Consider the following 7,758-nt stretch of genomic DNA (forward strand, 5'->3'; position numbering starts at 1 on the left):
GTCGTTCTGTTCCCCGGACCTGGAGTACCTAATGCTCATGTGTCGACCATTCTGGCTACTGCGGGAGTTTACAGCAGTCACCGTAACTGCTGTGTACATTCCGCCTCAAGCTAACACGGACATAGCGCTGAAGGAACTCTACGGGGCGATCAGCGAGCAGGAGTCGGCACACCCGAGGCTGCTTTCATTGTGGCGGGGACTTCAACAAAGCGAACCTGAAGAAAGTCCTCCAAGTTCTACCAACACATAAAAGCAACACGAGGGGAGCGGATTCTCGACCACTGCTACACTCCCCTCCGGGATGGATACAAAGCCCTCCTCCGCCCACCGTTCGGCAAATCGGACCACCGCCCATCCAACTACTCCCCGCCTACAGGCAGAGGCTTAAGCAGCAACCAATCGCTGTGAAGGAAGTGCAACGCTGGTCGGACGAATCGGAGTCTATGCTACAGGACTGTTTTGAACGTGCTGACTGGGATATGTTCAGGTCGCGCGGACAACAACGTCAGTGAGTACGCTCCTCAGTCACCGGGTTCATCAAGAAATGCATAGATGACGTTGTTCCTACCAAGTCGGTTCGGATTTATCCCAACCAGAAACCGTGGATAAATGGCGATGTTCGCTGCACTCGCACGCTGTAACACCGCCTTTGACTCGGGAATATGGCGGAATACAAAGAGCCCGCCACGACCTCCGTAAGACCATCGGCTCTGCCAAGCGGAGTTCAGGAACAAGGTGGAGGAAAAGCTCAAGAGCCATGACGTGAGAGGTGTGTGGAAGGGCTACAGACAATCACGGACTTCAGAGGGAAAACCAGCGGTGAAGAGAACTCCTCTACCTCCTCCCAGGCGAGCTAAATACATTCTTTGCTCGGTTCGGCGTGAACGGCAGCCCGCCAAGGCAGCGCCGCCGAGGAGACCAGCCTGCTGATCATCTCAGAGGCTGACGTGCGCAGAGCCTTCAAGCGGGTGGACATCCGGAAGGCGGCAGGTCCCGACCACATCCCGGGGCGCGCCCTCAGAGCATGTGCAGACCAGTTGGCAGGAGTCTTCGCAGACATCTTCAACCTCTCCCTGTCCCAGGCTGTTGTTCCTGAGAGCTTCAAGATGTCCACCATTGTGCCTGTCCCCAAACACCCCAAGGTAACCTGCCTGAATGACTGGAGACCCGTAGCCCTGACAGAGATATAAATGTATATTATGTTTTTGCTTACCATATCTTAAACTAAACAATCAAAGGAGCTTCCCGAACTCCGTTCCCACCCGAAGGTGGTGTTATGTGTCTGGGGAGTCGGATAAGGAAATGATAATAAACCAGACGGAAGGAATATGTCAACATGTCCTCAGTTCCACTTCTCCATCTGGTGTTGTGTGTGTGTGTGTAAAGCTTTCAATAAAAGGCTGGACCAAAGGGGTGCTCAGCGGAATGTCTTGGAGGTCGTCGTGATCGAAGCACGTGCGTCCGAGCTTCCCCTTTGGCCAAAGCTTTCGAAGATACTACGTTGGCTGTGATTCATTTCTCACCTCCTTGACCGTGAATATTTTACATGATATAGAGAGGAAAAAACCTATCATAACTTGGTGCCGTGACCCGGATCCCAACATACCCATCGGCTGGATTTTTCTTTTTCCTGCGGAGCCACTGACACCTGTGCAAAGCCCCGACTGATCATCGGATTAAGAGACCGCTCAGCAGTGGATAATAATTTCTGCAGAGAGGAGATCCAGTCGTGGATTGACGGGATCCGGCGGATCGGAAGACCGAGGAGACTGATCCAGACAAAGTACGAAGGTTTTGCCTTTTGCGAAAAATAAAGGTTGATTACGCTACCGTAAAAATCAAGGTTTTGCCCTTTTTGCGAGAAATAAAGGTTGACTACGTGTCGGAAAAAAAATAAGGTTTTGCCCTTTTTGCGAGAAATAAAGGTTGACTACGCGTCGTAAAAATAAGTGTGGTGAACTAATACATATTTGTGGGAGAACTATGTGTTTGTTTAGCGTTGTTTGTTTATATTAAGTGTTGTGAACTAATCAATTCAATTCAATTCAAGTTTTTATTGTCACATCCCCTTTTATACAAGTATAATCGGTTCGTGAAATTCTTATGTGCAAAACACCCGACAGCAGTAGCAGACTAAAAAAAGAATAAGAATGAGAATAAACTATACAATATCCACACAAAAAAAAGAAGAAAGTATTAACAATATATATATAAAACAATGTAATAGAATATACATCATGGCAATATATATATATAAAACAATATAATAAAATATACACTTTTTTTGAGACTATATATATATATATATGTATATACACTACACACCAGAATATGTTCTGGTGTGTAGTGTTAATGAGGGTCTCAGTCCTTGTTCAGCAGCCTGATGGCCTGACTGAAGAAGCTGTCCCTCAGTCTGTTTGTGCGGCACTTGATACTGCGGTATCGCCTGCCTGACGGTAGAAGGGTGAACAGTTTGTGGCCGGGGTGGTTATTGTCTTCATCATCCGTTTGGCCCTGGCCACGCACCGCTTGGTGTATATGTCCAGGATGGAGGGAAGCTCACCTCCAACGATGTACTGTGCCGACCGCACCACCCTCTGTAGTGCCCTACGCTCCAGGGCGGTGCAGTTCCCGTACCAGACGGTGATGCAACCTGTCAGAACACTCGATGGTACTGGTGTAGAATGTTCTGAGGATGCGGGGGCCATGTTGAATTTCCTCAGTCGCCTAAGGAAATACAGGCGTTGTTGGGCCCTTTCACCACGTGAGTGGTGTGCGTGGTCCATGTGAGGTCCTCGGAGATGTGCACGCCGAGGAACTTGAAGCTGCTGACCTCTCTACTGCAACCCGTCTATGGAGATGGGGTGTGCTCTCCTCTCCGCTTCCTGTAGTCCACGATCAGCTCCTTGGTCTTCTTGACGTTGAGGACGAGGCTGTTCTCCTGGCACCACTGTACCAGTGATCCAACCTCCTCCCTATAGGCTGTCTCGTCGTCGACGGTGATCAGCCCGAACACTGTTGTGTCGTCAGCAAACTTGATGATGACGTTGGAGCTGTGCATGGCCGTGCAGTCGTGGGTGTACAGGAGTAGAGAGGGCTCAACACGCATCCCTGAGGGCTCCCGTGTTGAGGGTCAGCGGCTCTGAGGTGGTACCGCCCATCCTCACCACCTGGCGGCGGCCCGACAGGAAGTCCAGTATCCAGCTGCACATGGTAGAGTGCAGGCCTAGACCTCTGAGCTTGGTGTCGAGCTTGGCGGGAACAATAGTGTTGAACGCTGAGCTGTAGTCCACAACCAGCATTCGCACACAACAGTTCCTCCCCTCCAGGTGGGAAAGGGCGGTGTGAAGTGCCATGGCAATTGCGTCGTCGGTGGATCTGTTTTGAGGGTTAGGGTTAGGGTTAGGGTTAGGGTTAGGGTTAGGGGTTAGGGTTAGGGTTAGGGTTAGGTATTGTGTAAGGTTAGGGTTAGGGTTAGGGTTAGGGTTAGGGTTAGGGTTAGGGTTAGGGTTAGGGTTAGGGTTAGGGTTAGGGTTAGAATAAGGGAAGAAAACCACGGGGGACGGCCCGTCGGCCTATAACTTTTTTTCTGAAGGTCCTAGAGCAAATCTGTTGGGGTCCGCCTGCCATAATTAGGGGTCTGCGCTTCCATAGAACCCAACCCCGAGGTTCTAGGACCTTGGGAAAGGTTTCAAAATCGAGTTTCAAAAGACGGGACGGCCCGTCGGCTATAATCTTTTGAACCGGTCGTCGTAGAGCCTCGCGGATAGGCTCTACCCCCCCTGAACCGGCCATTGCGCACAATATAGATCATGGGACCGAGGCTGTACGACCTTGAGAAGTGCCCGAAAAAAGCGTTTTTCCGACCCCGAAAACGCGTTTTGTTGAATAACTTTTGTTCTGAAGGTCTGAGAGCTTAGCCCATTCGTGATGCATTTCGTGTATGCTCGTGAGGCCGTTGCGGATCCAACGGTACCAAGCTCGAGTCTGTCGGACCTCGGGAAGCCAAAGTGGGTTTTTTGGGCGAACGGAGCTCGTTAAGAAATAGGGTTTTTGGGGGGGTGGCTCTTGTTCTGAAGGTCGTAGAGAGCTGGGGATGGTCTCCTACTCCCCCAATTCATGCATTGCGCTTCCAATGAGTCGGTCCCCGAGTCTGTGGGACCTCGGCAAAGTCATTTCCATTCAGTGAATGGATTGTCGGTCTGTCGATCTTGCTCTGAAGGTCTGAGAAGCTCATGGACTAGCTCTACCCCCACTAAGTCGGTCATTACGGATGGAACCATGACATCCATAAGCTTCTAGGACTTGGGGAAGTATGCGAAACGCAGTTTCCGGGTTGTGACTATAGTTTATAGTAAATCTGGACATCTGTATACCGACTACGTCGGCCATTGCGGTTCCAACGGTACCATCCCCGAGTCTCTACGACGTTCCTAAGTGGTTGTGGTTAGTGTTAGTGGCCTGTTGGGTGATAGAAACCAATGCAAATCGGTGAATTGGCATTAAGGGGCGGCTCAGTGGGGTAATAGAGCCGTCCTGCAGGGTTACCCAAGGTTGTCGGTTCGATCCCCGCTCAAAGTGTCCTTGAGCAAGGCACTGAACCCCCAGTTGCTTCCCGGGCGCATCACTGCAGCCCACTGCAGATAATCAGACAGTAGCTACAGACTTGTTCTTAGAGTATGTTGTTCAGGGCGTCCATGACCATCTGGCGTTTCAATTTCAAGCAATTTGGAGCTATTTTAAAAATTGCTAATTAGCCACATGCTAAACCGGAAGTACCTTATACCGACTAAGTCGGCCATTGCGGTTCCAACGGTACCAACCCCGAGCTTCTAGGACCTCGGGAAGGTCACTTTCCAACCATTTCCGGTCATTTTGTAGTCATTTTGTAGTTCTGACAGGTAGTGACATCACGAATCGGTTATTCGTTCATTTAAGTGTGACTCGAAGGTCGTAGAGACTCGTGGATGGGCTCCGCCCCCACTAATTCGGCCATTGCGCTTCGAGAGGTAACATCGGCGAGCCTCTAGGACCTCGGCAAGGTCATTTCCGTTCGTGTTTTAGTGGGAGAAACGACATTTGGGGCTTGCGATTGTAGTTTATAAGAATATTAGACATTGATCTGGACTAAGCGCGGCCTTGCGGATCCAACGGTATCACCCCCGAGCTTCCAGGACCTCGGGAAGGTCATTTATTGACCATTTTCGGTCCTTTTTTAAGAACCAGGAAGTAAAACAAACTTTTTGCGAGAATTCTGGGTAATATTTACATCTGCACCATGAGTGAGAGCTGTGTGCAGGAGATTTGGGTTCGAGTGGAAATGCCACTGATCTCCACACCACCCAGCCTCTGGTGCCAAGGCAGGGCAGGTTTGAACCCACATGCTGGGCTCGAACCCATGTGCTCATGCACAAAGGCACCGAATGTAAAAGGAAAATGTACAGTAATAATAATTTTTTAATATTTGTATTATTAAATTATTTTTTTGACATTTTTTGCAAGACTTGATGTAGTGTCCACCAGAAGCTTCTCTTCAGTGATTGGCTGGTTTTAGTTAGTTAGCATGCTGCTAACGGAAGTTAGCTTCCTGAAGGCTTTACAGACTTGTGCTTAGAGTATGTTGTTCAGGATGTCCATGACCATCTGGCGTTTTGATTTCAAGCAATTTGGAGCTATTTTAAAAATGGCTAATTAGCCACATGCTAACCCGGAAGTACCGTATACCGACTAAGTCGGCCATTGCGGTTCCAACGGTACCAACCCCGAGCTTCTAAGACCTCGGGAAGGTCACTTTCCGACCATTTCCGGTCATTTTGTAGTCATTTTGTAGTTCTGTGATAGGAAGTGACATCACGAAAACGGAAGTACCTCTTCCATAGGGTCTACAACTTAGTGCTTTAAGTATGTTCATCACGCCATCCAGGGCAATAATGATTGGTTGGTTTTAGCTAGCTAGCATGCTGCTAACGGAAGTTAGCTTCCTGAAGGGTCTACAGACTAGTGCTTAGAGTATGTTGTTTGGGGCATCCAGAAGATGCTGTGATTTCAGTTTGAAGCACAACGGGCCTTTCGCTCATGAGTTGTGAGCCTTTCAAAGTGGAAAAAACGCTATTTTTAAAGGCCTCCCCTGGCCCGATGCCAAGTGCTAGGGGTGGCTAGCTTACATGGATGGACCCCATTGGAGAGGGGCTACACCCTGGAAGTGAAAGCTAAGCTCTGGCACGTGTAGAAGAAAAATTCCTCCAATCAGCCCAAACTCTCAACATGGTCTCAGCTTTGTACAGCTGTATAGGCCCTTAAAGTCCTGGATTTCAAACAGCCAATTAAGAGCTGTGAGGGTTTTCAAGGGGATTTCACCCCTTGACCTGTTAATAGACCCTCTGATGAGTGTGTGTGTTAAATTTGGGACTTCTAGGACTTATATTTAAGAATTTATAGCCCGTTTTGCACTTGAAAAAAAAAGAGGCAGAGATATAGTAAATTTAGGCCGCAATTGAGCCTTTTTACCTGTTTTCAGGACTTTACCTTGCAGCGATTGGTCCAAAATTTGGGGGCATTCATAGTGAGTTGGCCCTCTTGAAATGAGAGGAGGATCCAGGTCTCTAGCTAGCTTTAAAGTAATTATTTGGAATTAAAACACTGGTTTTGAGAGAATTGCTATTTCTGGAAAACTTTTTTTCTGAAGGTCGCAGAGACTCGGGCCCTAGCTCCGCCTATACTAACATGGCCCTTGCGCTTCCAGGGGTAACAACGGCGAGCTTCTAGGACCTCGGGAAGGTCCTTCTCTGCTTTTAAATGTCACTGTGACTTCGTTCAGCTCTGGATTCCGGGATCTAAAGGTGGCACAACAATAAACCCGCTATCCATCCCGACTAATCGCGGCATTGCGGATCCAACGGTTCTAGGCCCGAGCCTCGGATGTCGAAAAGTGGGCGAAACGCCATTTCGGGCTTGCCATTGTAGGTTATAATAAAAGTCGACATTGCTCTGGACTAAGCGCGGCCTTCCGAATCCAACGGTACCAACCCCGAGCTTCTAGGACCTCGGGAAGGTCATTTCCTGATTTTTGATAGGGTTTTTCGCGAACCGTAAACTCGGTTCCGAGCCGTAAAACGCATTTTAAAGGTCGCACAAAAATAAACCCGGTATCCATACAGACTAAGCGCGGCATTGCGGATCCAACGGTACCAGGCCCGAGTTTGTGGGAAGTAGGGAAAGTCCTTTTTCGATTTTAGATATGGTTTGGGTCACCGTAACTTGGTTCAGGGCCGCAAAATGCATTTTAAAGGTCGCACAGAGATAAACCCAGTACCTATACTGACTAATCGCTGCATTCCGGATCCAACGGTACTAGGCCCGAGCCTCTAGGACGTCGAAAAGTGTGAGAAACGACATTTGGGGCTTGCGATTGTAGGTTATAATAAAACTCGACGTTGATCTGGACTAAGCGCGGCCTTGCGGATCCAACGGTACCAACCCCGAGCTTCTAGGACCTTGGGAAGGTCATTTTTTGACCATTTTCGGTCCTTTTTTAAGAACCAGGAAGTAAAACAAACTTTTTGCGAGAATTCTGGGTAATATTTACATCTGCACCATGAGTGAGAGCTGTGTGCAGGAGATTTGGGTTCGAGTGGAAATGCCGCTGATCTCCACACCACCCAGCCTCTGGTGCCAAGGCTGGGTAGGTTTGAACCCACATGCTGGGCTCGAACCCATGTGCTCATGCACAGAGGCACCGAATGTAAAAGAAAAATGTAC

Source organism: Pseudoliparis swirei, unplaced genomic scaffold (genome assembly GCF_029220125.1).
Source record: "Pseudoliparis swirei isolate HS2019 ecotype Mariana Trench unplaced genomic scaffold, NWPU_hadal_v1 hadal_29, whole genome shotgun sequence".
NCBI classification, from domain to species: domain Eukaryota; kingdom Metazoa; phylum Chordata; class Actinopteri; order Perciformes; family Liparidae; genus Pseudoliparis; species Pseudoliparis swirei.